The sequence below is a fragment of the Haliaeetus albicilla genome, chromosome 15, assembly GCF_947461875.1.
Source record: "Haliaeetus albicilla chromosome 15, bHalAlb1.1, whole genome shotgun sequence".
NCBI classification, from domain to species: Eukaryota; Metazoa; Chordata; class Aves; order Accipitriformes; family Accipitridae; genus Haliaeetus; species Haliaeetus albicilla.
Genome location: NC_091497.1, coordinates 20466697 through 20490308, shown reverse-complemented (window position 1 = coordinate 20490308; position 23612 = coordinate 20466697).

Genomic DNA, 23612 nt, shown 5'->3' with positions numbered 1-23612 from the left:
AAACTGTGCTAATCTAAACCAATTTGCTGCACGAAAACTGTAGATTTCTTCTCCTTATTTGTGCATATAACCTAATAAAGTGTTATTGAAATAGGTTGTTTCTTTTAGAAAGACATCTGACATTGATAAAAGGACTCCAAGTGATGGGGAATTTACCATATTCTTCACTAATCCATTGCAAAGCTGATTGCCCTCACTGTTATAAATGTGTATCTTGCATCTACTCTTTCAGCTGAAATCCCCTGCGACTGCACGTTGGTTCAAGTAAGATGCCATGACTTGTGTAAGAGCTTAATACATCAATGACTGCTCCAAGTGCTGACAATACAAAATGAGTAAGCTTTCCCCAACCATCAGATCAGATACAATAATCTTGTTACAGAACATTTATGCTTAAATTTAAATTTATAAAGCATTGCACAGGATTTTAACCATGCTATTTCACTGACCATAATGGAAATTGTCTGACTGCATGCCCTACAAGCTGCTGATAAAATGTATGTGTTAGACACTAAGGGCAAGATATATGAAATGAATTGGGTGCTGCTGTGCTGGGATTTGTAATGCCTAAACTTTTAAGCTGCTTGACTTCCTTTCTGCTATCAAGGTCCTGGATTAGATGGCCAAGACTTGGTGGGAATAACAGTATAAATCAGTGGGAGCACATAGCTGCCTCACAGCAGCCAGCAAGTTCTGTAAGAAGCCTCTTTATTCTAGCCACGATAAAGCTTTAGCTATTGCTAAAGAGGAAATACTTATTGAATTACATTTCTGGCCATGATTTAGCAATTTACTCTGCAATCAGAAGGCACTGAAGATGCCTTCTGTACTTCAAAATCATGTGTCCAGGAGGTAGAGATACTTATCCCCTTCTGTGTGAGGGGATGAGGCAGAAGAAACACTTCAAGAAAAGGCAGTAAGGTTGATGGCTCTTTTACACAAGGGCTCCTAAGTTAAACCTCCTTTCCAGCATGTGTGAAATCAGCAATCAGTTGCTTCCTCTGCCAAAAATAAATATATTCCCCACCACCCAAAAGACCAATCTAAGCATGGCAGACATCACCAAACTTTTCTGAACTGCATTGCAAAGTCATGTAAGGCCACTGTCCTCCATATTCATTCCCTAAGCCAAGTCCCCAGCATGATCCTGGCATCACCATTCTCTAACCTACCATACCCAAATGAAGACTTTAATCCCAAGTGCCACATGCCCCTCAGCCTTTCAAGGAGTCACAAAATGGTTGAGGTTGGAAGGGACCTCTGGAAGTTATCTGGTCCAACTCACCTGATGAAGCAGGGACACCTAGAGCCAGTTGCCCAGGACCATGTCCAGATGACTTTTGAATATCTTCAAGCAGGGAGCCTCCACAGCCTCTCTGGGCAACCTGTGCCAGTGCTCAGTCACCCTCAGAATAAAAAAGTGTCTCCTGAAGTTCAGATGGAACCTCCTGAGTTTCAGTTTGTGCCCATTGCCTTTTGTCCTGTTACTGGGCACCACTGAAAAGAGCCTGGCTCCATCCTCTTTGCATCCTCCCTTCGGGCTTTTGTACACAATGATAAGATTCCCCATGAGCCTGCTCTTCTCCAGGCTGAACAGTCCCAGGTCTCTCAGCCTTTCCTCATAGGAGAGAGGCTCCAGTCCCTTCACCATCTTCATGGCCCTTTGCTGGATTCGCTCTAGCATGTCTTGTACTGAAAAGCCTGAACTGGAGACAGTACTTCAGGAGTGGCCTCACCAGTGCTGAGTAGAGGGGAAGGATCACCTCCCTTGACCAGCCAGCAACCTCCTAATGCAATGCAGGATACCATTTGCCCTCTTTGTTGCAAAGGCACATTGCTGCTTCATGTTCAGCTTGGTGTCCACCAGGAGCCCCAGGTCCTTTTCTGCAAAGCTGCTTTCCAGGCAGGCAGTCTCCAGCATACGTGGGTGCATTTCCACCCTGCTGTTTCCATACTTCCTATTTCTCAAACTCCTGCATCATGAACAAGCAAGATATGTCAGGTTCTTTATCCTTGTTGCCTGAAGCCTTACTTCCGAATTGTATGGGTTACTGTTTCAAGGAAGCAGCTGCAGTACCACAACGCCTCAGAGCTAGGACCTCCTGTTCTGATGAGGTGAGGGGGAGTGGGGAAAACAACTGGGACAGGGATAAGGAGACAAATACAAGAATAATAATGTAGCACATACAGCTGGATCGTTGGACAGGGAGACACAACTTATGCACTTCACATAATATGTCACCAGGACTACAAGTCACTTCATGCTCATTTGTAGAAGACCTCACCACTAAGTACAACAGTTCTTTCCAGTTTTATGTCCTTCATTTGCTGGCCAATTTAACGCCAGATTATTCTATATAAAAGAATTTTCAAAATACACTTCAAGAGTTATTTACACATTTCATAGTAAATGGATTTTGTCTTAAAAAACCAAACATCCCTGAAGTATTCATCACCATCAGGATCAAAAATTATGTTTACTCCTTTCGCCACAGTTGCCACTCACAAAGAGAGCACCCTCTTCAAGAAAAGCCAGTGGTCTGTACCCAAATGTGTAATATATGCAGGGGTGTAACAGGATATTTCAAGGTTTGAATCACACAGAGGTAAACAATTACAGTCCTGAGACAGAGTTTCAAGTCCCTTGTCCCATGCCCCTAGTGTCTTGTTTAGTATTGCAGCTACATTAGTCACAGCTAAATTATAATTCAAAAGTGTGATCTAGTCAGGAGGAGCCAGAGCAGAAGTTAGGAGACCTACTTACTACTTCAAATTCCATCATTTCTTTCCAAGTGAGCAAATCCCAAAACACGTTTGTCTCAGAATTAGAATTATGTATATCTGTTTTTATTAATAAAAGAGATGTTACATGGTCCATAATTTACTAATTATAAATATTGTTGGTATCAGCAGGAAAGCAAGACATATCCTGACTGCATAATTTACATTTTGTGATAATCCTTTGAATGACTTCATTGTTCTGTGTTTAACGAAGCATTCACAGTGCACTATAACATACATGGCTATAGTTTATGACCTGATGGCATGAACTGAATAATACATATCTTATATAATGCTGGGCTAAAATGTAATAGATGTGGTCTTGAAACATGAGTTTGCAGGCTGTTCTGTTAGACCCCTGGCTGGAGCCCTAGAAGTTTATACACAAATCTCATCGTCACTTTATAGAACTTTGCTGTTACATGCAGAAACTTATCTTGTCCTTTCTGTTTTGCGCCTAAGAAGAAAGGTTGACATATGTTAACTTTTCTTGCTCTCGTTATGTCTGGAATGTGACATTCACCACTGCAGGTAGGCAAGGGGATTCGGTTAATGTTTAGCTCTAGGTAACATTACCAGTTCCCTTACTGTACTTAACACAGAAAAACTGTTGTTCACTTAAGGTATCGATATGTGTTGACGACAGAGAAGTACCTTCTGATGTATGTGGATTTCAGAATGGCTGCATTTCTTTTTGCAGAATCTTGAGATTCTAAAAAGTCCCCATGGGATATGGCAAAGGCAAAATTAAAGATTCCTGAAGTAACTCCATAAAAGTATACAAGAAACTTAATAAATCATGTAGACTGCACTTTGGAGCAACAATGTCTGACATTTTGGGGGATGAGGGACCTCAGACAGCACCTCCAAAACCTATCACTAAGCTCAGCTTTATATTGCTGTTACACATCAGCTGAGGGAACTCTTTCTCCCTGTTTTTTTAGTAATCTAACAAAGCATTTTTGTGTCTCTCAGCATTTAACTTTCAATTTGTTAAATGTCACTGAAGAAAAATAAAATGAAAAAGACATCAGTTAATAATGTACTCTTTAATGTTTCATCATCCCATGACTCTGTGTTTCGCCATGTTGACCTAATTTGCCATGACAGGAACATGGTCCTTGTTTCAGAATATTCCAAGTGTAGAAATAACTAAATCTTAGTGAGAATTGTATGCTACCTGTCGTGGTTTAACCCCAGCAGTCAACTAAGCACCATGCAGCTGCTTGCTCACTCCCTCATCCAGTGGGATGGGGGAGAGAATCAAAAAAAAGTAAAACTCGTGGGTTCAGATAAAGACAGTTTAATAGGACAGAAAAAGAAGAAATTAATGATAATAATAATAATATGACAATAAGAATAATAGTAAAAGAACTAGAATATACCAAAAAAAGTGATGCACAATGCAATTGCTCACCACTCGCTGACCGATGCCCAGTCAGTTCCCAGCAGTGGCCAGCTCCCCCCAGTTTATATACTGGGCATGATGTCACATGGTATGGAATACCCCTTTGGCCAGTTTGGGTCAGCTGTCCCAGCTGTGTCCCCTCCCAACTTCTTATGCCCCTCCAGCCTTCTTGCTGGCTGGGCATGAGAAGCTGAAAAATCCTTGACTTAGCTTAAACACTACTTAGCAACAACTGAAAACATCAGTGTGTTATCAGCATTCTTCTCATACTGAACCCAAAACACAGCACTATACCAACTACTAGAAAGAAAATTAATTCTACCCTGGCCAAAACCAGGACACTACCTTAGCAAACAGAGCCATCTTTATTAACATTATTTTAACTATTCATATTAAAGATATAACATTAAGTAGTCACAACTATACTAAGTGGAACATGACTTATTTAGGTACCTAATGTTTTAACTGCCCCAGTTACAGGCTGATCCTTCCTCATATGGCACTCTGATATTTTTCTTACATCAGACCTCAATGTAGTTATTTAGTATCTTGCCAGATTAGGTAAAATTGAGCTGTAAATCCAAATTTTGTTAGGACTGTCTGACACTCTGAAAGAATCTCACAATATAAAACCTTCAACTGGGATAGGTCAAGTAGGCTAGGAGGTTAAAACAATAATACACCTTCCATCTCTTGGTCATGTATTTAAATCCATCTATATCTGTTATCAATGAAAATCCTTATGCATTGACAGCAGTGGCTACTGCAGGAGTTTCAGCCATGGTGGACAGAAGTCCACATCACAAAAAAGTAAGTACAAGTGGTCTAATACTGTAGCACTGAAAAATCTTAAGTGAGAAGATAAGAACTGAAAGGCTGATAAAATTAAGCTTCTCTTTCATCTTCAGGACAACCATCCCAAAACAAGATTGAGGCATTCTGGCATTATTGTGAGTAAGGTTCTATTTCCATATTTAATTATCCTGTGAATACAAAAGGGCCTATAGCAGTCATTACTATTACACGCTAACTCACAAATGCAAGTATTCAGAAAACTGGAGGAGAAGGATGAACAAAGTGGTGAAGATTTAGGTTAGATGTCAGATTGGAACATTCTGCTGAAATTATTGCAAAATACGTGCTGGCAGAGAGAATAGTAAATCTGGCCAACTACATTTATTAAAAGTATTCTCTATGCATTATTTATTTACAAATAATCACCTTCCAGATATTTAAGTATTAGAGAGACTCTGTTTTTCCCTAGAAACTTAATTAATTTACCTATCCCAGTATAACCCATTTATCCAATTTATCTTCTTTTTTATTCTACAAGCTACCCGTAATTTGAGCTGTCACATTAATATATAGTGATTCCAGTGCACTTAATCAGGACAACTCTAAAATGAAAAAATGGAACGAAATGCATAAACATTTACAAGGTCATCTGCCAGCATATCATTTTGTGAGTGAAAGTATCCTATGAGGCACATTTTAACCTTAAAAGACAAGGTCAACATGAGTATAGTTTTTTATTATTATTATTCCTAGATGCGTACGTTTCATGTGTACTACTTAGTGTCTACCATTCCTATGAGATAATTATATTGAAAATTATTAGCTCCAAATGCAGCACCACGAAAAGAATAAACTCAGATAAACATTTGATCTTTCATGTTTGCAACCAGTTTCACATGTTCCTCCCTTATGATCCCAGATTAGTTTTGGCAACTCCCACTGATTACGATGTACTCTCACTTTCAAACATTTTATATTGATTCAGAAGAACGGACTAATACCCAGTTGTGTTCTCAGAAGCTTGGAAATTACTTCAGATACACTTTCTACAGTGTTCCTTTTTTTTTCTGGTGTACACCTATGGTGGAATTTAAGAGGAGTTTGAGCTGGGGATGTTCCCTGATCCGCTGATGTTCCCAAAATGTTTCACAGTGAAGAACATTTCCTGAGGGGACATAAAAAAAATTTGACCTAGCAGTGGAAACATAGACTTTATTTGAATCAAAGCAACTTTGCAAAAAACTTGATCAGCTGTTTTCAAGAAATTTGTTTAAACTTATCACATGCAGATAGGAGTACATTTCTAAATGTAAGGAAAAAACCCCATTTCTTTCAAGAAAGTTCAGAGGTGAGAAAACAGATGGCCAAAGTAGAGGAAAAATCCATGACAATTTATGAATTGTTTTCATCCAGTTTGGTTCCTGCTTGTGACACTATTATCCTAAACATAACATTAAGATGTAACCTGCAGTCCAGTTATCTACCAGTTCTAGATGATAAGGGACAGGAGGTAAGTGCGGGGCAGTGAAGTATGGCGATTTTTGTCAACGCCCTCTCAGTGTCAAACAAGATAATATCACTCCACTCAAAGAAACTTTAGACTAGATTCCAATTAAAGACAATGGATACCACCAAGGCAATTCTAGGATGCAATTACTTATTTTAGATGTCTATTTTGGATGCGCTCGATCACATCCTGAAAATACAGAGCACTCAACAATGTATAGGGACATCTAGACAATTAATTCACATATGGACAATGTAGATATACATATTTGGTCAAAGCCCATGCTAAGTCTCTGGTTACTTTGGCACATTTTTTTCATTTGGGAAAGCCAATGAGGAGCCTTATAAGTGACTAACTCCACTGATACCTGCATTACACAAGTCACTCAATCAATTTGATGATTTATAATGCCAGATATTATGTTATCCAAATACCTGTTCCTTATTAGATAAGTTTCAGGCAATGCTGTGTCCTTCTAGCCAGCTGCTGAAACACAGATTTGTGTCTCTGCACAGCTTTCACCATGTCTCTGTTTTCTGAGGGTTATATGAGGACAGCACTGAAGCCCCTGGACTCTGAGCATGCATTCAGTGAGAGTATCACTGGCACCAGTTTCCTTCATTCAATGCCAACATAGGGAACCACCAGGAAAGCTCATGCCGTGGCATATCCAAGATATTGACAACATGCAGCTCCCCATTATCATTTTTTTAATTTACAAGTCCAGTTAAACAATGAGCAGAGCAATGTGTGCATTGGTCACCTCATGGAACAGAGGTGACAGAAATTAAGAGCAATATTTAAAGGAAGTAAAAGTAAGAAAGAATTAATCACCTATTGCCACTCCTTATAGAGATGAAGGTTTTCAACACAAGGCTTGTCATTAGATTCCTAGCTACTTCAAGGATTATTCAGTATAACTTTCAGCCAAAAGAGGTCTTTTTTTACTCAACATCTTCACTTAATATGTTCACATCTCAGTTCTTTAGGACTAATGCCTTCCTGTAGTAACCCAGGGCTTTGTCACTTCCAGGTTAGACCATGGTATGTGGCACTACTCAGAACTACCCAAAAAGCCAGAATTTGGTGGGCCTACTTACTAAGTAACATATCTGAGAGAACACATGAACGTTGGCTCCACTAGCTATAAAATGACCAGAACAAAGTTTGCAGTGGTCACTTGGAACCATAAAACTGCAAATAAATACGTTTCTGACTGTATGAGATCCCTTGTCCCTCACTCTCTGATATCACTGTGACAAATCTCAGGTGTTTGCACTTACACTGCTGTGCCATTAACAACTGCAACATTTTCTCATGGGAGTTCATCTATATTTGATTTTTTTAAAACCCTTACTATGTTATTAGCTAACATTTCTAATTAATAGAATATTCATAACACAGACTTTTGTTTCTCAGCCTATTCAATGCTAGGCTACAGACCAGACTTAGTATTGCAAGGAACAAACTTCTGTTCTAGGCAAAGTTTATAATTGTTTTAATTAAAAGTGCAAATGCAGATGAACCTTGAGATCTACTTTGCTCTGGGACTTTCTTTCTCTCTTGATTATACTGGATATTGTTATCTTCAACCATCTATTCTTCTAGGCTTTTTTAAACAGACTGCTCATGTGAGGGTTTAACAGGAAGTAACTAAAAGACATTCTTTTGAAATTAAAAATGTTCACAGGACTTCCCCTTTTCAATGCTTTTATATATATTTCTGTAAGACATCATTTTAAAATTACATGTTGCATTTGGAGAACGAGTGTTTCTATGGAAAACTCTTTAACATATAAATAAATAGATAAGTGTATCCTGTGAAAGCTATGTAATTCCATATCTTGATATACTAGTTTCATGCTGTGGATGCAGTCCAGCTAGTGAATCAGTTGTGGTGTAATACTATAATTACTATAATTCACAATTATCATTTTTATCTAAGGTAGGTTTTAAAATCTCTTTCAGCTATAAAGCAAACATTGATATTTACCATGAAGTCTATTCATGTTACATTTCATCCCATCTTGTCTTGTCAATCAATGTCTAATGCAGTGTTAGTCTAATTATATACATACGATGTAATTATATTGCAAGTAGAAATCCTCCTATTAAATATAACAATGCTTTAGAGATGGGTAGACTGCAGAAACAATGCTCTACAGAGTTGTGTACAATGATTCTTATCTAAACAAAAAGCTAAAATGTCATATGAAGATGGAGCATAATAAAAGTGATTGATATGTCATTTTTTGTACTAGTTAAGGTATTGCATGCTATCTATTTTACAATGCTCTCTAAATACAAAAAAAAGGTGTCATAATGCTGGTTGAAGATATATATTTCTGTTATTGATTTAACCTATTTAAATTACACTATTGTTTTCAAGGAAAGCCTATAACGCTGCTTAGATGAGTGACATGTTTTCTTTTTAGCTTTAGTACTTTACAGAAGAAAAGATGAAGCAGAGGGAGCACCAGATCTAGGAAGCACGTGCATCAGCTATTATCAGTCACCTAGCTCATACTTGTCTCATTAATGTGGTTTCAGAAGAAGGTCAGACCTGTAGCAGATGTATTACTCAGGTGACAACAGGAACATCAGCACTGATGCGTATCACTCACAGAAGTAAAACCTTTCTACTTGGGCCATTGCTGCCCAATCAGGACACCATTACAATGAATAAATTGTTACACTTAGTCTCATAAGTGTATATAAAAAAGAACTGCCATCAGTGTACTTCCTTCAGATCTACAGAATAGATCTCCTCAGATGCAGACAAAGGGGGAATTTTGGAGAGAGAGAGGGAAAAACGTGTTTATTCTTTAAGTGGGTCATATCATATGGGAAGAAACCTACAAGACTGGTGCATTTCCAAAGCATGAAGTAGACAACAATGAACATGGTGGATCAACATTCCCAAGAGGTATTCGGTGCAGGCGGCAAAACCTAATCTAAGTGTCTAAATGTCAGTACCTATATGTAAACTAAGTGTCTAAGTTCCCATTACGGTCAGCTGAACGTTAGTCAATAAAAGCAAGAGGGATGCACATCTGACTAAATGTCATTAGCCACTTCAGGGTGATTTTAAGAGCTCTCCAGAATCTATTAATTGTATTGACTAGATGAAAGCTTAGATACCTAACTCACATGTTGGTGCGTGCATTTAGAAACCTAAATTTAGATTTTTAGAATCCAAAGCTGAGCATCAGCCCTGGACTGTGTTTCTAACTCTGGGAAGAAATGATAATCCTGTGATCACAGGAATCAAAAGTATAGAGGAGCATTCTTGCTTGTTAGCTGTTCAGGATGAACTCAGTATATAAATGAAAACCACGAGTTTTAAAATCCTGTAGCCAGGTGTCATGGTTTAACCCCAGCCAGCAACTAAACCTCACATAGCCGCTCACTCACTCCCCTCAGGTTGGGATGGGGGAGACAATCAGAAAAGTAAAAGTGAGAAAACTCACGGGTTGAGATAAAGACAGTTTAATAGGTAAAGTAAAAGCCGTGCACAAGCAAAGCAAAAGAAGGAATTCATTCCCCACTCCCCATGGGCAGGCAGGTGTTCAGCCATCTCCAGGAAAGCAGGGCTCCGTCATGCCTAATGGTTACTTGGGAAGACAAACGCCATCACTCCCAATGTCCCCCCCCACTTCTTTCTTCCCCCAGCTTTACATGCTGAGCATGACGCCCTATGGTGTGGACTATCCTTTGGTCAGCTGGGGTCAGCTGTCCCAGCTGTGTCCCCTCTGAAACTCTTGTGGCCCCCCAGCCTGCTCGCCGGTGGGGTGGGCTGAGAAGTAGAAAATGCTTTGGCTCTGGGTAAGCACTGCTCAGCAACAGCTAAAACATTGGTGTGTTATCAACACTGTTTTCAGGACAAATTCAAAACATCACCCCATACTAGCTACTATGAAGAAAATTAACTCTATCCCAGCCAAAACCAGCACACCAGGGACAGACTTGAGCACACTCAGTTATGGGATTTTTGGGGATCTCTTTCTTCTCAGAGTCTCATGCTCTGGCCCACCTAATACTGCTTTATTGAGTTACCACACAGCAGCAACTCTAGTGTGTTTGTCAGTCACCCAGGTCTTGCCCCCTGACATATGCCAAGTAACTTGTTCTTCTTTAGAGAGACAATAACCTCAAAATGTCATATGTGCTGGGGCAGCAAATGACCTGTATACAAATCATGACCATGAAGCAAGTGGGCTGGTGTGACTTGCTCCTGTGTGCAGTAGTAACTCGCTCATCCCAGACTTGTTCTCCTGTACAGTTTGAGGAAACTAAGCCTATACTGGGTCTAGTGCTGTTGTGAGAGGATGCAGGACAGACCACAAAAGCTAAGAGGGCAAGAAAAGGAGGTTGGAGAGATTGAAATATGTGATATCAGTTTCACTTGGGAAGACTTGGGAGGCTTCTATGCCTGAAAGACAACCCCTCTAAATCTTTCTTGAGACCAGTCTGGCCATCTCTAGTAGAAGCCAAAGTCAAATTATTTCTCAGTTTTGAAAAGGCTAAATTTGATTCATTTTATTATCAGTCTTAGAACATTTTCTTTCTAGCATATACTTTCTCCAAAATCTTTTAATGGTCTTCAGATTACCTGGGAAATTTCAGGTTTTCCCTTTTTCTTTAAACTTAGGAATACTTGGGGTTCTGTTGTCAGTTATCTTCATATCTATGGCATATTTGACATACAATGAAAGGCTGAGAGAGCTGGGACTGTTCAGCCTGGAGAAGAGAAGGCTCAGGGGGATCTTATCAATGTGTGTAATAAATACCTGATGGGAGTGAATAAAGAAGATGGAGCCAGACTCTTCCCAGCGGTATCCAGTGAGAGGACAAGAGACAAAGGGCACAGACTGAAATGGAGGAAATTCTACTCAAACAGAAGAAAAACCTTTTTTACTGTGAGGGTGATCAAACACCGTAGCAGGTTCCCCAGAGAGGCTGTGGTTTCTCCATCTTTGGAGATATTGAAAACCTGACTGGACACAGCCCTGAGCAACCTGCTCCAGCTGACCCTGCCATGAGCGGGGCGGTTGGACTAGGCGATCTCTAGAGGTGCCTTCCAACCCCAGCCATTCGGTCACCTTGTGATTTCTCAGTTCCATACACCTGGTCAGCAGAAGATTATAGAGCAATAAAATATTTTTAATAACTCTTTCAACCTTCTGAAAACTTTGGAATAATTATTGTTTCCACATATTACACAAGAATATTTAGAAATTTGCACTGCATCAGAAGTTTAGAAAATTTAACCTTGATAAACACAAATCAAAGTTTAAAGCACTAATGACTTTCTTCCTAGTTCTTTTATATATTTTTGTCGTTAAATTTCAAAGAGTGTGCTCAAGATGAGAAACTGAATCCCTCTGTATGTGTCACGGTTGCCAGCTGATAGTCAGTGACTAATGAAGGGAGATAATCCATTAGCAAAGTAACCTTAATCTACAAGTTTAATGGATTTCACCCATCTACAAACCACACTCCAAAAGCTGTGATCACTTATAACCCAGTCATGCACAGCTCTGAGCATCGTCTGGGGTCCACTCCCTGCCCTCCACTCTCATTTATATCCCCAGCTCTCTGCTTCCTTTGAGGAATGCAGCTTCTCTTGGAGGTGCGTCTTGGTGCACCTTGAGGCAAGTCCCTAGGCAGCAGTTTTTTCCCATTGAGCCATAACCGACTGTCCCCCTTTCAGCTGCACAAAACGTGGCTTACGTTGAAGTCACTCATTGAATATATTGAAGCACTGCTTTCAAAATGTATGACTCTATTTTCAAAGTGAGGTGAATTTCCATGTACAGCTGAAGCAAGATTTAGAGGAGATCAATGAAGCCTTTCTCAGCTGATACAAAAAAAAGATTGTGTAGACTTTAGAATAATCAAAGAGTTAATCTAGTTTCATTCCTACATGACTGAAACTCACTGGTAGGCTTTTATTATGTTAATTTTCCAAACTTGCAAAGCAAAAAACTCAGTAAACTGAAAGTAACCAAAGGGGCTGTTTGGTAGAGACAGAAATGAACTGTGTCTTTTGAAGTGTTCCAGAGAAAATGTGTTCAGAATATTTAAGTCTCAAGTGAGTTACCAAAGGTTATTCATTCACAAGTGAGATAAATTCATACCTGTCAAATTGTCTGGATCCTCTGTGTGATCACTAGGGCCTCAAATCATTTATTTTTTTCCCCAGTGAAAGTTCAATATTTTCACGTATCCAAATTTAGTAGCATTTCCTGTGTCTGAAAGTAAATTAGTTCATTTTCCTTTCATCTCACTTTCCACTTTTACCAGACTAGTGTGGAGATTTTTAAAAAAAAAAAAAAAAATCCAGGTTGTTTTTAAATACAATTTCACAGTGCAAACAGCCTGCAACCTCCTTACAACAGATACTATATTTGTAAACAGTCTTTTTAGTAAAATCCTGTGGCTGTCAGTGATTTAAAATGGGTGTGTAAAACGTTATTTCAAACTAATTCAAGATCTGCTTAGCCCTTGAACACTTTTCCACTGCTAAGCTCTCATATGTGCAAAAAGGTATATGAACCCCAAAACTTTCCTTCTTCTCCACTTTGATACTTGATCCAAAAGGAATTATTATATGCAGCTGAAACTTACCTTATTGTAATAACATGAATTACTGTTTCCATCATGCAAAGTGTGGACTGAATTTGATATCAGCCCTGTGGATTGATGAAAATTCAATGGAGCAGGGTTAAAAAAGGAGCTGAGGAGTCAGAAAGAATAGCAGAAACCTTACATTTTCAAAGAAAAAAGAGATGGTCATGGCAGGCAACAGAGAAACAGTTTGCTCATGAAGCTAGAACAGCAAAAATGGTGAACAGAAGCACTTACCAGGAGTCACGTTACTGAGAGAGACAAAAAGAGACAGAGACTGATACTGTGGACTTTTGCTATATTTTCCTAACTGTTCTTTTTACTAACTGCACATAAGAGCAATTTAGATTGTAAGTGGGTTCAAGGTCACAGTCACTACATAGATATGTTTTTGTAAAATAATATTTATTTTTTTACATTTCTGACTGCATGGCAAATAGCTTAATTTTATTTAAATTCACAAAGAAAGAAAATGAGGAAATAGTCCAATATATCTTTCACATCCTTCATGCTAACTAGGTTGACATTAAAAAAACAGAATATAGTTTCTCAAATAATAATTCTGGTTTATATGTTTGTATTCTGTACTTTTAATTTTTTCTGGTTTTCTTGGTGAAGTGTTGTATTTCGCAGCATTTATGTCCTACCTTTTGCTGCATTTGACATCTCAGTGCAATGAAATAAGATGGAATTTTGAATAAGGCAGTGGGACGAAATTTGGAAAACCTCTGTATAATTTCTTCTGCCTAGATAAGCAATTTCAGAATTCTTACTTCTCCATATAGTATTATTAGATCTCACAGATAGTAAAATACCTTCAAGAATACATCTTTCATTCTATTCAATTTACATCTTTCTGGACAAAACTGTAAATTCTCCCATTCAGTCACACTGATGTGGTTGACATCTTTTTTCTGAAAATCCATGCATAATTTTTATTTTGAAATCTATGCATTGCTCCTCAAACCTCACTTAGGATACGTTGGTTCTGAAAAATGCAGCTAACATTTTTTGATGATGTCTGATTCATGATGGGGAATAACTATTGGAGGAGAGTTAAAACAATGAAATATTCAATCAAAGCAAAAATGAAATATTCAGTCTCCTAAGAACAAAAGATTGAAGTATTCCATGCTTGTACCTTAAATAAGACTACATTGCTCCTTTGGATAACATTTTTTATATTTACGTATATAAGTTAGAATGTGCATACAAATGAAATATAACAGAGTAATGCTATTATTATTATTACAAAGAAACTTCTTTATTCATTTGACTTTTTATTATAACAGAAAGCTATTATATATATGGAAAGCTAAAAAAAAAAAAAAATTTCCTGGGATTCTGATAGTACTAATAGTGTACTATTTATATTGTTGTAATCCAGTATTGTAAAATTTACAAAGCTGACATACTTTGATCCTGCTAAGGGGAGAATCTGGCCCAATGGGGTCAGAGAAGAATGTAGCAGCATATGTATATGGTATAAATACAAATAAAATAGATCACAAAGTACTCAGAAAATGACAGCTACTTTAATTCTTAAAGGGTTTAGACTTCCAACCCCTTTAGAAATTATGAAATGAAGAATAACAAAAAAACAACCCCCCATTATTATCCAAGCACAAGTAGTATAAGATCATTTATCTTGATGGATGTCACCTTAGAGCACATATTATCCCTATCTCTCAAAGTGTTTTTTCCCCCTTATTTCATCTCTGACATTCATTGTAAATTTAATGATCCACATACGATTTGCTGGTGTCTCAGTCTGGTGTTTTGAATCATGAAACTAGTGCTAAATTTATAGCACTGCAGTACCACTTAGTGAATCATTAAGCAGTACAGTGATTTTAATGATTTGGATCATACTGGACCTCATCACTGTATAATGAGGTTCCATTTAGTGTAAATTTTATGTAAAAATTCAATTTGCAAACCAACAACATGAAACTACAACATTTTTTTTAACCTGACATTGTATTTATTTATCATGATTTCCACCAGTGTTTCACATGGGGAAAGAAAATGCTACCTCATTACAAAAATAATTTTGTACAGTGCTCGCACCACTGAAAAATATCTACTTTCAGATTGGTATTTTTGTAGAAATCTGTTCTTAAACATAAACCTCTAGAGGGCCCAGGTATGGTTATTAGAGTATGCTGAATTAGATTGCGATATTACTGATCTGGCTAAGCACTCAGAGAAGTGATCATTCAAAGGGCTCCCAAACCCTTCTCTGCTGTCCGAGAGGATCCACCAATGCAGAGGGAACTTCCATTACTGCCCCTCTTAATAACATTGGGTCACCCCATTGCTGTTTCCATTACAAACTCTTGTTTCTCAGACTGAAGGCTTTCCATGCTGAATGTTTATGTCTTGCCTCTCTAAAATACACTGAAGGAACTGAATAGATATGTTACCAACCCAAATACAGATGTCCCACTTTGAGCAGTTTTACACTGTAGAAATTGTAATGGGCACAATGGAGCTAATGTATTGTTAGAATAGCTAGTAGTTCATACAGAAAGTTTTTCATTTGCAAACTAGTAATTTGAGACATTTTTTTCAGCAAAGTTTGCTTCTCAAGTCAATTTTCATCAGACAAAAGCAATCTAAAATATTCACAAATACTTGGATCATTTTCCAATTCCATTTCATCTAACCTCTGGGTAATATTAACTAATATGGTTGGACCAGAATCCTAAAACAGAAGAACCTTAATGGGAAGGAAGTACAGTTCTTGAAAAGACTGCTGGTTTTTCGATTCTTCTGGTCCAGATGACATGCATTTGAGGAGCTTGAGAGTTAGTTAATTAAGTTAGTGAAGCACTACATTCTTTTTGAGATTGTGTAAAAAAATGGGGATATACTAAAAATTCTTAAATTAATTGATCTGTTAGTTCAACAGCACATGGCATCTCAGACTCTCTAAGTACTTTACAGATGTCAAAGGTAAAAAAGAGGTGAACAGGATGACAGAGGGGGGTTTTCCTCCAAAGGAAAAATGAAAGCAATGAGTAATAGTCACCATGCAGTAAATCAAATGCATATAACTCGCAAATAAGCGAAGTAACACAACGGCCCTAACAAAGTCTCCAAGAAATGCTCGTGTTGTGAAACATCCTAGAATGGTGCAGCCGCTTTTCTTCATTACTACTCAACTCAGATGCCCATTTGGAGACATAAAATGGAGAAACTGTCTGTTAAACAGCATCACGGGCTAAGAATCATGTGATTTGACTTACCTGTGCATTTTTAAAATGGAGAGGAATATAACAGAGATAGAAGTTCCTCTCAGCCTTTTAGCTTGCTTTTCTGTGGTGCAGCTGTAGACACAGTATTTTATGGAACCAGGAATACTCAGAAATGTGACTTGAGAGACAGTAAATCTTGCTATATAAAGTTGCGTAGTTGCTGTAGATTTGGAGAGAATAGTAGACAAAACGCAATATAAGATCTCTAGCAAACAATTTGAAATACACCTTTTTTAAAACTTTACAGTTGAATCCACATTTACTTGTAACAGTGTTGTAGCTACAGGACTGCTAGCTCTGCAAAGGGAAACCTGCCTTTAGCTGTGCCCAATGCATTTTTACTACTACACATTTAGGAAATAAGAAGGCTTGCTTTCCTCTAGCTGACGGGATATACATATGCACACTCTCACATGTAACAGATTCAATAATACTCACACATAGGTTTGCGAGTACCAGAGCTAAACAAGCCCAGTTTCCTACAGATTTGTGTGTCACAGTGAATCCCCTCTCCTGTTACAGATGCTACGTTTCCAGTGAATATTTCCTGCTTGCAGAAATCACACCTGTTTTGTGTGGATTCTCTGATGTCTAGTGATGGTTGAGCAGTGGTTACAACCTTTTCTTCAACTGGGTCACTAACAGGGTCTTTCTCTTCAACTTTGCAATCTACATTACATATTTCCACAGACTCGTGATCCATGAAACCTATACTCTGCTGTGAAATTTGGTCAAAACTAACTAAAGGGTATTAAGAGAGGAGGGATGGAGGGAAATAGTCAAACAGACCTAGACCAAGATAGCATGAATGCGGAAGATCTTTTTCCTTTGTAATCAAAATAAGAATAGAAACTTGGGCTAGCAGTTTTCTCAAAGGCTGTCTTTTGTTTAAATTAGGTGCAACATTTTAATTTGCTCTTGCCATGATCTCAAAAATTCATAAAAAGATTTTCTTAACTTGCTTTATCAACCCAGCTCAGTCAAAGAATTCAAATGAACTGGCCTGCAATTTTTCTTTAAAGTGGGTGCAGCAAAACCACAAAAAGGTTTTGGAATCTCTAAAGGATGCTTTTATTATAGCACAAGCCAGAACAAAAAAATTTTATAGAGAAAGAAATCTGGTCTGCCAGGTGCGGCAAAGTAAACTACAAGAGTTGGCAAAGATACCCCAAAATGCACCTCTGCCTGACTCACTCTGCAATTCCCAGCTGCTTGTGCTGGTTTCCTAATGAAGAAAGGGTTTTGTGGATGAATAAAGATCTACTCATCCATCAGTCCTGGTCAGCTCCTGGCCATTGACAAAACTCTGGTCAATTTTAGCCAAGCTTGATAGAGTAATAGAAGAGCCTAAGATAATTAATTGGGACAAGTCTTTCAGGAATTAGCAGGTGGGCTACGAATGGTCTCCATAGGTAGCCAGAAGCCTGCTGACCTAACTGGTGTGTGCAGATGGCCTGCTGGCACACACGCAGCCTGGAGTCAGGGAGCCCTCTGTGGCCACGTGCCCAAGCAGAAGATCAAGTGTACGGGAGGAGACTGTGGGCACTATAGCAAGAGAAGAGGAACTTATAGGAGGCGTGAAAGAGAATTGAAGGTGGGGCGGTAGGAAATGCAATTATTTTGTGCATTTAGAAGATGCAAGATTCACATCCACAGGCGACGGAAAATCTTCCCAACTGAATGAAAACTTGTTTCCTCTTATTCTGATGTCTTGTCAAATTAACATTACATAGTTAGCAAAAAGTGATAGCCTCCCCTTTGGAAAACAGGAACTACAGGGTAGCAGCTGCACCAGTTATAGTTCTGTTACTACAAGGACTTTCTCAGGTCATTCAGATTACCCAAGAAATCCGGACCATACAAGCAGTGTGACCCACACCAGCAGTGTTCATAACAAATAATACTTTGAGCGATTCCTGAGCAAAGGTTAGCTAACTGACAGGTTAGCATGACAGCTTTTTGTTGGTTTCCTGAGCAGCTTTGTTCCAGCTCATACAGAGCACACAGTTCATCCAACACAGAGATTAGATATCTAAACAGATACCAAATAAAGCTTCAAAGCAGATAACATGACACTGTTCAGAAAAAAGTATTGTTGTAGTGTTTGGGCTGTGAGAAGGCAACAGTGTTCAGAAAGAACCCTACCACTATTGTCAAAGGTGACTTGTGATTCTGGCCAACAGTCTAAAACATCTCAAAGGTTAATGTATGTTTCAGAATATTTAATGTAAAACAGACACTTTAAAGGCAATTTGAATTATCCACCTCATAAATCAGCATTTTTTTTAAATGTTGGCTAGAATATATCTCAAGCTTGAGTTATTTCTCTTACAAAGTATAGATCAGTCATGTATAGCCTTCATTTTAAGGGTAAGGCCAAAGCTAAAAAGTTTCAAAAATGCAGTTTCTCAATGTGAAAATATCATTTTGTGGCTGTGAATTGCAAAAAAAAAAGACCCAAGCAAATCCCGAAAACAAAAAAAAAATGACAAGCCCCTCCTCCCTACACACTCACAAATCCAAGGTTTGTCACAGATGAGCTGGAGGATGAATAGCATTTGAATACTTGAAAGTCTGTGTACTCTTTGATTTCAGACAGCTTTGTTTTGCCAACTGCATTTTCAAGCAGCCAAGGACAAAAATAATAGACATAGTAAACTTGGTTTTGGCATCTTACCCACAATATGACTAGATAAACTTGTATTTTTCTAAGTTTTTATTCAGTCATTTGTTGTAATAACAAGTAATTCTTCTGCTTAAAATTTAAGTTGTATGCTGCTGATTTTTTAAAATACTGTGTAATGTTTTGCAACTTGGTTATCTGAGACTATCTATGTATCAGGGCATTGTCATCTCCAACATCAGCTTAGTATGTTTTACTCAAGATCATAATGTACTTGGCAAAATATGCTTTTTTTTTTCTTAATTTGACATTTAATTGGTGTGTAATAAAAATCTATATCATAAAAGCACAGAAAACTTTCCCATGGGAAGAATTTCCATTTCTTTGGTCACTTGCAGTTTTTCAGGATGTTTCTGTCTTCTACACACAACAGCACCAGCCACTTTACCTACAGTGCTACCTCTTGTTATATGAACTTAATTTTATGGTTTACTAGCAACTAATCATATGAAAACCAATAACAAGCAAAAATTTGTTTGACAGTGGCATGACTAATATCACAAGAAAGCCTGAGTGAAAATGACAATGAAAATCAGGATTCTGCTAAAGAATAACACAATCAGCCTGTTAATCCAGGGAGGGATTTGGATAAAGTAAGATAATTGGAGGTCCTATTTATATGAACATATGGACTGCAAAAGAAATGCAAACTTTATTAATTCTGAGGTTGCAAATGAATTTCCTGTACCTAAAAACCTCATATTTTTCCATTCACAGACATTTGCTTTTCATAATGCTTTCAGTTCCAGCACTTTTGCTCCCTTCTTTCTCTGTGCATCCTCCATGACATTAATGAAAAGTAGCAATATAGACATTTATAGGGTAAGTGTTGTTGGTACGCATGTACATGTGCATGCATTTAGCGTATTATGTTGAAACAATGGTAACAGTGGAAAACTTTTGGAGATAGTCCAGTTTTTATGAAAACCTCAAGGAGCCTTAACTTAATGGACAAAATAATGTAGTTAAATAAATTGTTTCCTCTACAGTTGCTAGTTATTTACTTTGAGATTGAGTTCTAAAATATTCATTTTAACATTAAGAAACCTGGGGTAGAAGATTTATTCCAAACCTCTGAAATTTATTGGTAGCCCATTGTTGATCTTATCATTCAGATTTTAAAATATCTGATCAGGGATTTTTTCTGCTCCAGCAGTTTTAATTTTGCAAGCCACTGGACCTTAATGTGAGCTAATCTCTTTACCTATTTTGTATGTGTGTGGGGAAAATCTAAGAAGGCTTTTTTTGTTTAAAATAAGGAGTTTATGTGCATGCACAGCAATTACTGACATTTCATAAAGTTCATATTGCTGTTCTGTATATCTCAAATGTCTGCATCAGGGCACCACAGAGGAAAAAAACACTTTGAAAACAGAGCCTGAATGAGACGCTAGGTTAATACAGAAGTGAGTCCATTTTAATAGCACAATTTTTGCTTTATTGCATTGTACTTCAAAGAGACTTGAACATAATTGGTTTCCATTTTCCTCCTCTTTTACACTTATAAAGTCTGCGCTAAGGATATTCTGCCACGGAAAGTAAATATATCCCTTCTTGTACATGTACAGAAGCTATAGGAAGAGTTGCATTAGGAGAAAAGAGTGATATATGGCCAGGGAATCCTTAAAATAAAAGATTTGTGGATTCATGCCTATAAAGCTGTTTAAAAACAGAGAAAAGTGAAAGTCGCAAGTGTAGGAATATCACAGAAACCTATGGTGGTATTAATGTATAGATACAAGGTATCAGACTGTATCTGGAGTTTCTACTTAGCTCTGACTTCTACATAGCTGTCCAATAAGTTTCTAAGAGTTGCGCTTGAGCCTTGTCCAGTGTCAATTACAGTATTACCTACATTAGTTCACATTCTGACACTTTGGACCATAAAGGACTGTATTGGTTTCCATGTTTTGTTGAACACTGACTATTCAGTCAGCACTTAATGAAGAACCAAAACCTATCTAGTGGACATCAAGTGAGAATTTTGCAACTGAGAAATAAGAAAAAAAATTGAAAAATAAGAAAAGAACTGTAAAATAACAATACTAATAACAACAGTAATAATGGAAAACTCCTCAAGCCTGGATTTTAATCTGCCATTCTCTTTCAAGGGATCTGCAAAGTTTGAAATAACACTTTGAAATGCTGTTTTATAATACTTCTGATATATTCTAATTGTGGGACTGTCAGAAAGGGGAAAGTTCAACTATATATAAACTTAACTAACCAAGTTGCACTTTATCCACCTTCATGATTTTGTGAATCTCAGCTGTATCACCCTCAGCCTTCTCCTTTACAAACTGAAGAACACAAGCCTTTCAAGTATCTCTTTATAAATCAGCTACTCTGTCTCCTAATTCTCTGTACTCTCCTAAAATCAGTTATGTCCTGTGCAGAGGCCAGAACTACCCAAAATCCTCAAGATGTTGGCCAACAAAGTCTTACACAGTAGGAAGATGAGAACTTCTGTTTTGCCCTTGCTTCCTTTCTTTGAGATGACCAACTTTCTGAAGGCTTCTTTTTGGACTTCCCTTGCCCACCAAGCTGATGATTTCAAGGACTGACCTTTCCATAGCGGTGACTTCCAGGTCTGTGTTCAGCATCATAAAGACATAGTTTAGAATTTTTTTTTCCCCAGATGCTTTACATTTATCTGCACTGAACTTCATTTGACATGTCTTTGCCCACTGACTCAGATTTTTAAGTCATTCTGGACTTCCTTTTCATTGGTGTAATATTTTATTCAAAAGGGTATCATCTACAAACTTAGACATTGCTTGGTCTAGTCCCTTCTCCGGGTCATTGGTGAAGATGTTCAATAAAACTGGTCCAACCAACTATCCATGCAGTATCTCAGTATGGATTTATCTCTGTTCTGAAAAGGGGCTAGCATGGCCTGTCCTTTGTTTGCTATGCTTTAGCCAGCTTCCATAAAGGAACCTTTCTTCCCACTCTGTGTCAACTCATTTTCTTTAAATGGTGAAAAATCCTGTCAGAAATATTTGAATATAGAAAACTTTCAAGACCTCTGTAGGAAAGTTGATGCATATTTAAAGTAAATAGCTATTGCAAATTCCAGAGGTTTGAGGGTTGGGGTTTTTTTTATCATTTTTATCAAAAGCTATAATCTTGGCAATTTTCCTAGAAGACCAAAATAGCAACAAAAGTTTCCTGTGTTAAAAACAGTTGCCACAAATAAAAGAAATGCATGGAATGTCATACTTTTATTTGAAATGCACCATATGTCCTCTAATACCTATGCACAATAGGGTGCAAGTTTAATGACTTGCTTTTTGTGCCCCTGTTGTAATTAGGTATTAGAGGACATATGGCATGGTGCAGGCCTAGCAGTGAATTTTCTTGTTTTGATGGTTTTCTGCTACAGGCATAACATTACTACAGTGATGATATTGTTGAAAGAATTAATTCATGTGTTGATTTTTAGCTTTGAAACCTGAAATTTCTTTCAGATTATACATATTTATGGAATCTCAAAACCACATATGTAACTAGTATCAACAGGTGAATTATCAATAAAAAAAGAGCATAATCAGTTCAAAGAGGATAATTTTAGACTTGCTGCATTTATTATGTTTCAAATTGTAGTCAGAGTTCAGCATTCATTGTTGAAGGAGCGGCTATCTCTTTCCCTTTCAAAATCTTCTCCTTTTATATGCATGCATGCTCCCCAAGTGAGCAGCCAGCCTCACATCTTTCTTTCCCTGATGTGTAATCCTCAGTTCTCTCTCTCTACTCAAGTCCCTGAGTTATGTCACCTTTGGTATCTGCTCTCTTTATTCAGTGAGTCTGACTGAGCTCAGGCATTTTTCATTTTTTATTATAGGAATCTGTGATTAGCCATTGTCTGGTACAGAGATGATACAATCCTTTAAAAAAAAAAAGTTTATTTTGCAGATACAAACAAACTATGTATGGATAAGGTATTCAAAAATGTGAAAAAAAGAAATCTCAAGGTGATATAAATGCAGAAAAAGGATCTGAATAAGTGAAGTCAGACTGTTGTATACACATTCTTTACTATTGTCATTCTTAACTAGTGTATGAAATTTATTGCTAAAGATGATACATAAGTATATAGTCTTTTGTTTGTTTGTTTGTTTGTTTTTAAATGCCTGGTATTAGAGCACACAACCAAGTGTTTTCTAGGTGCTGTTCTTCAGGCAAGATGAATTTTCCATGTGTTTCAGAGGACATATGGTATCTTAGTAATTCATACTGCACCAGCCTCCTAAACAGATTAAAACATTTCTTCTTGCATGACAAAAGCTGACACTCTGTTTCCCCGGCTGGTAATCTAGGGGACATTACTAACACGCAGCAGTAGAAAACTGTATCAACACATAATATTTCACCAGCACACACAACAGGCACCAGTTTTGCCAAGAGTCATGATTTTATCGGGAATCTGTAAGAGATAATTTTTTGCCCAAAGTACTCATTCTTGAACAGTGTAAATAAATTAGAATCTCGGTTTGTGTGTATTTTATGAATATGCCACTATCTTTTCCAGGGGCATTGAAAACATGT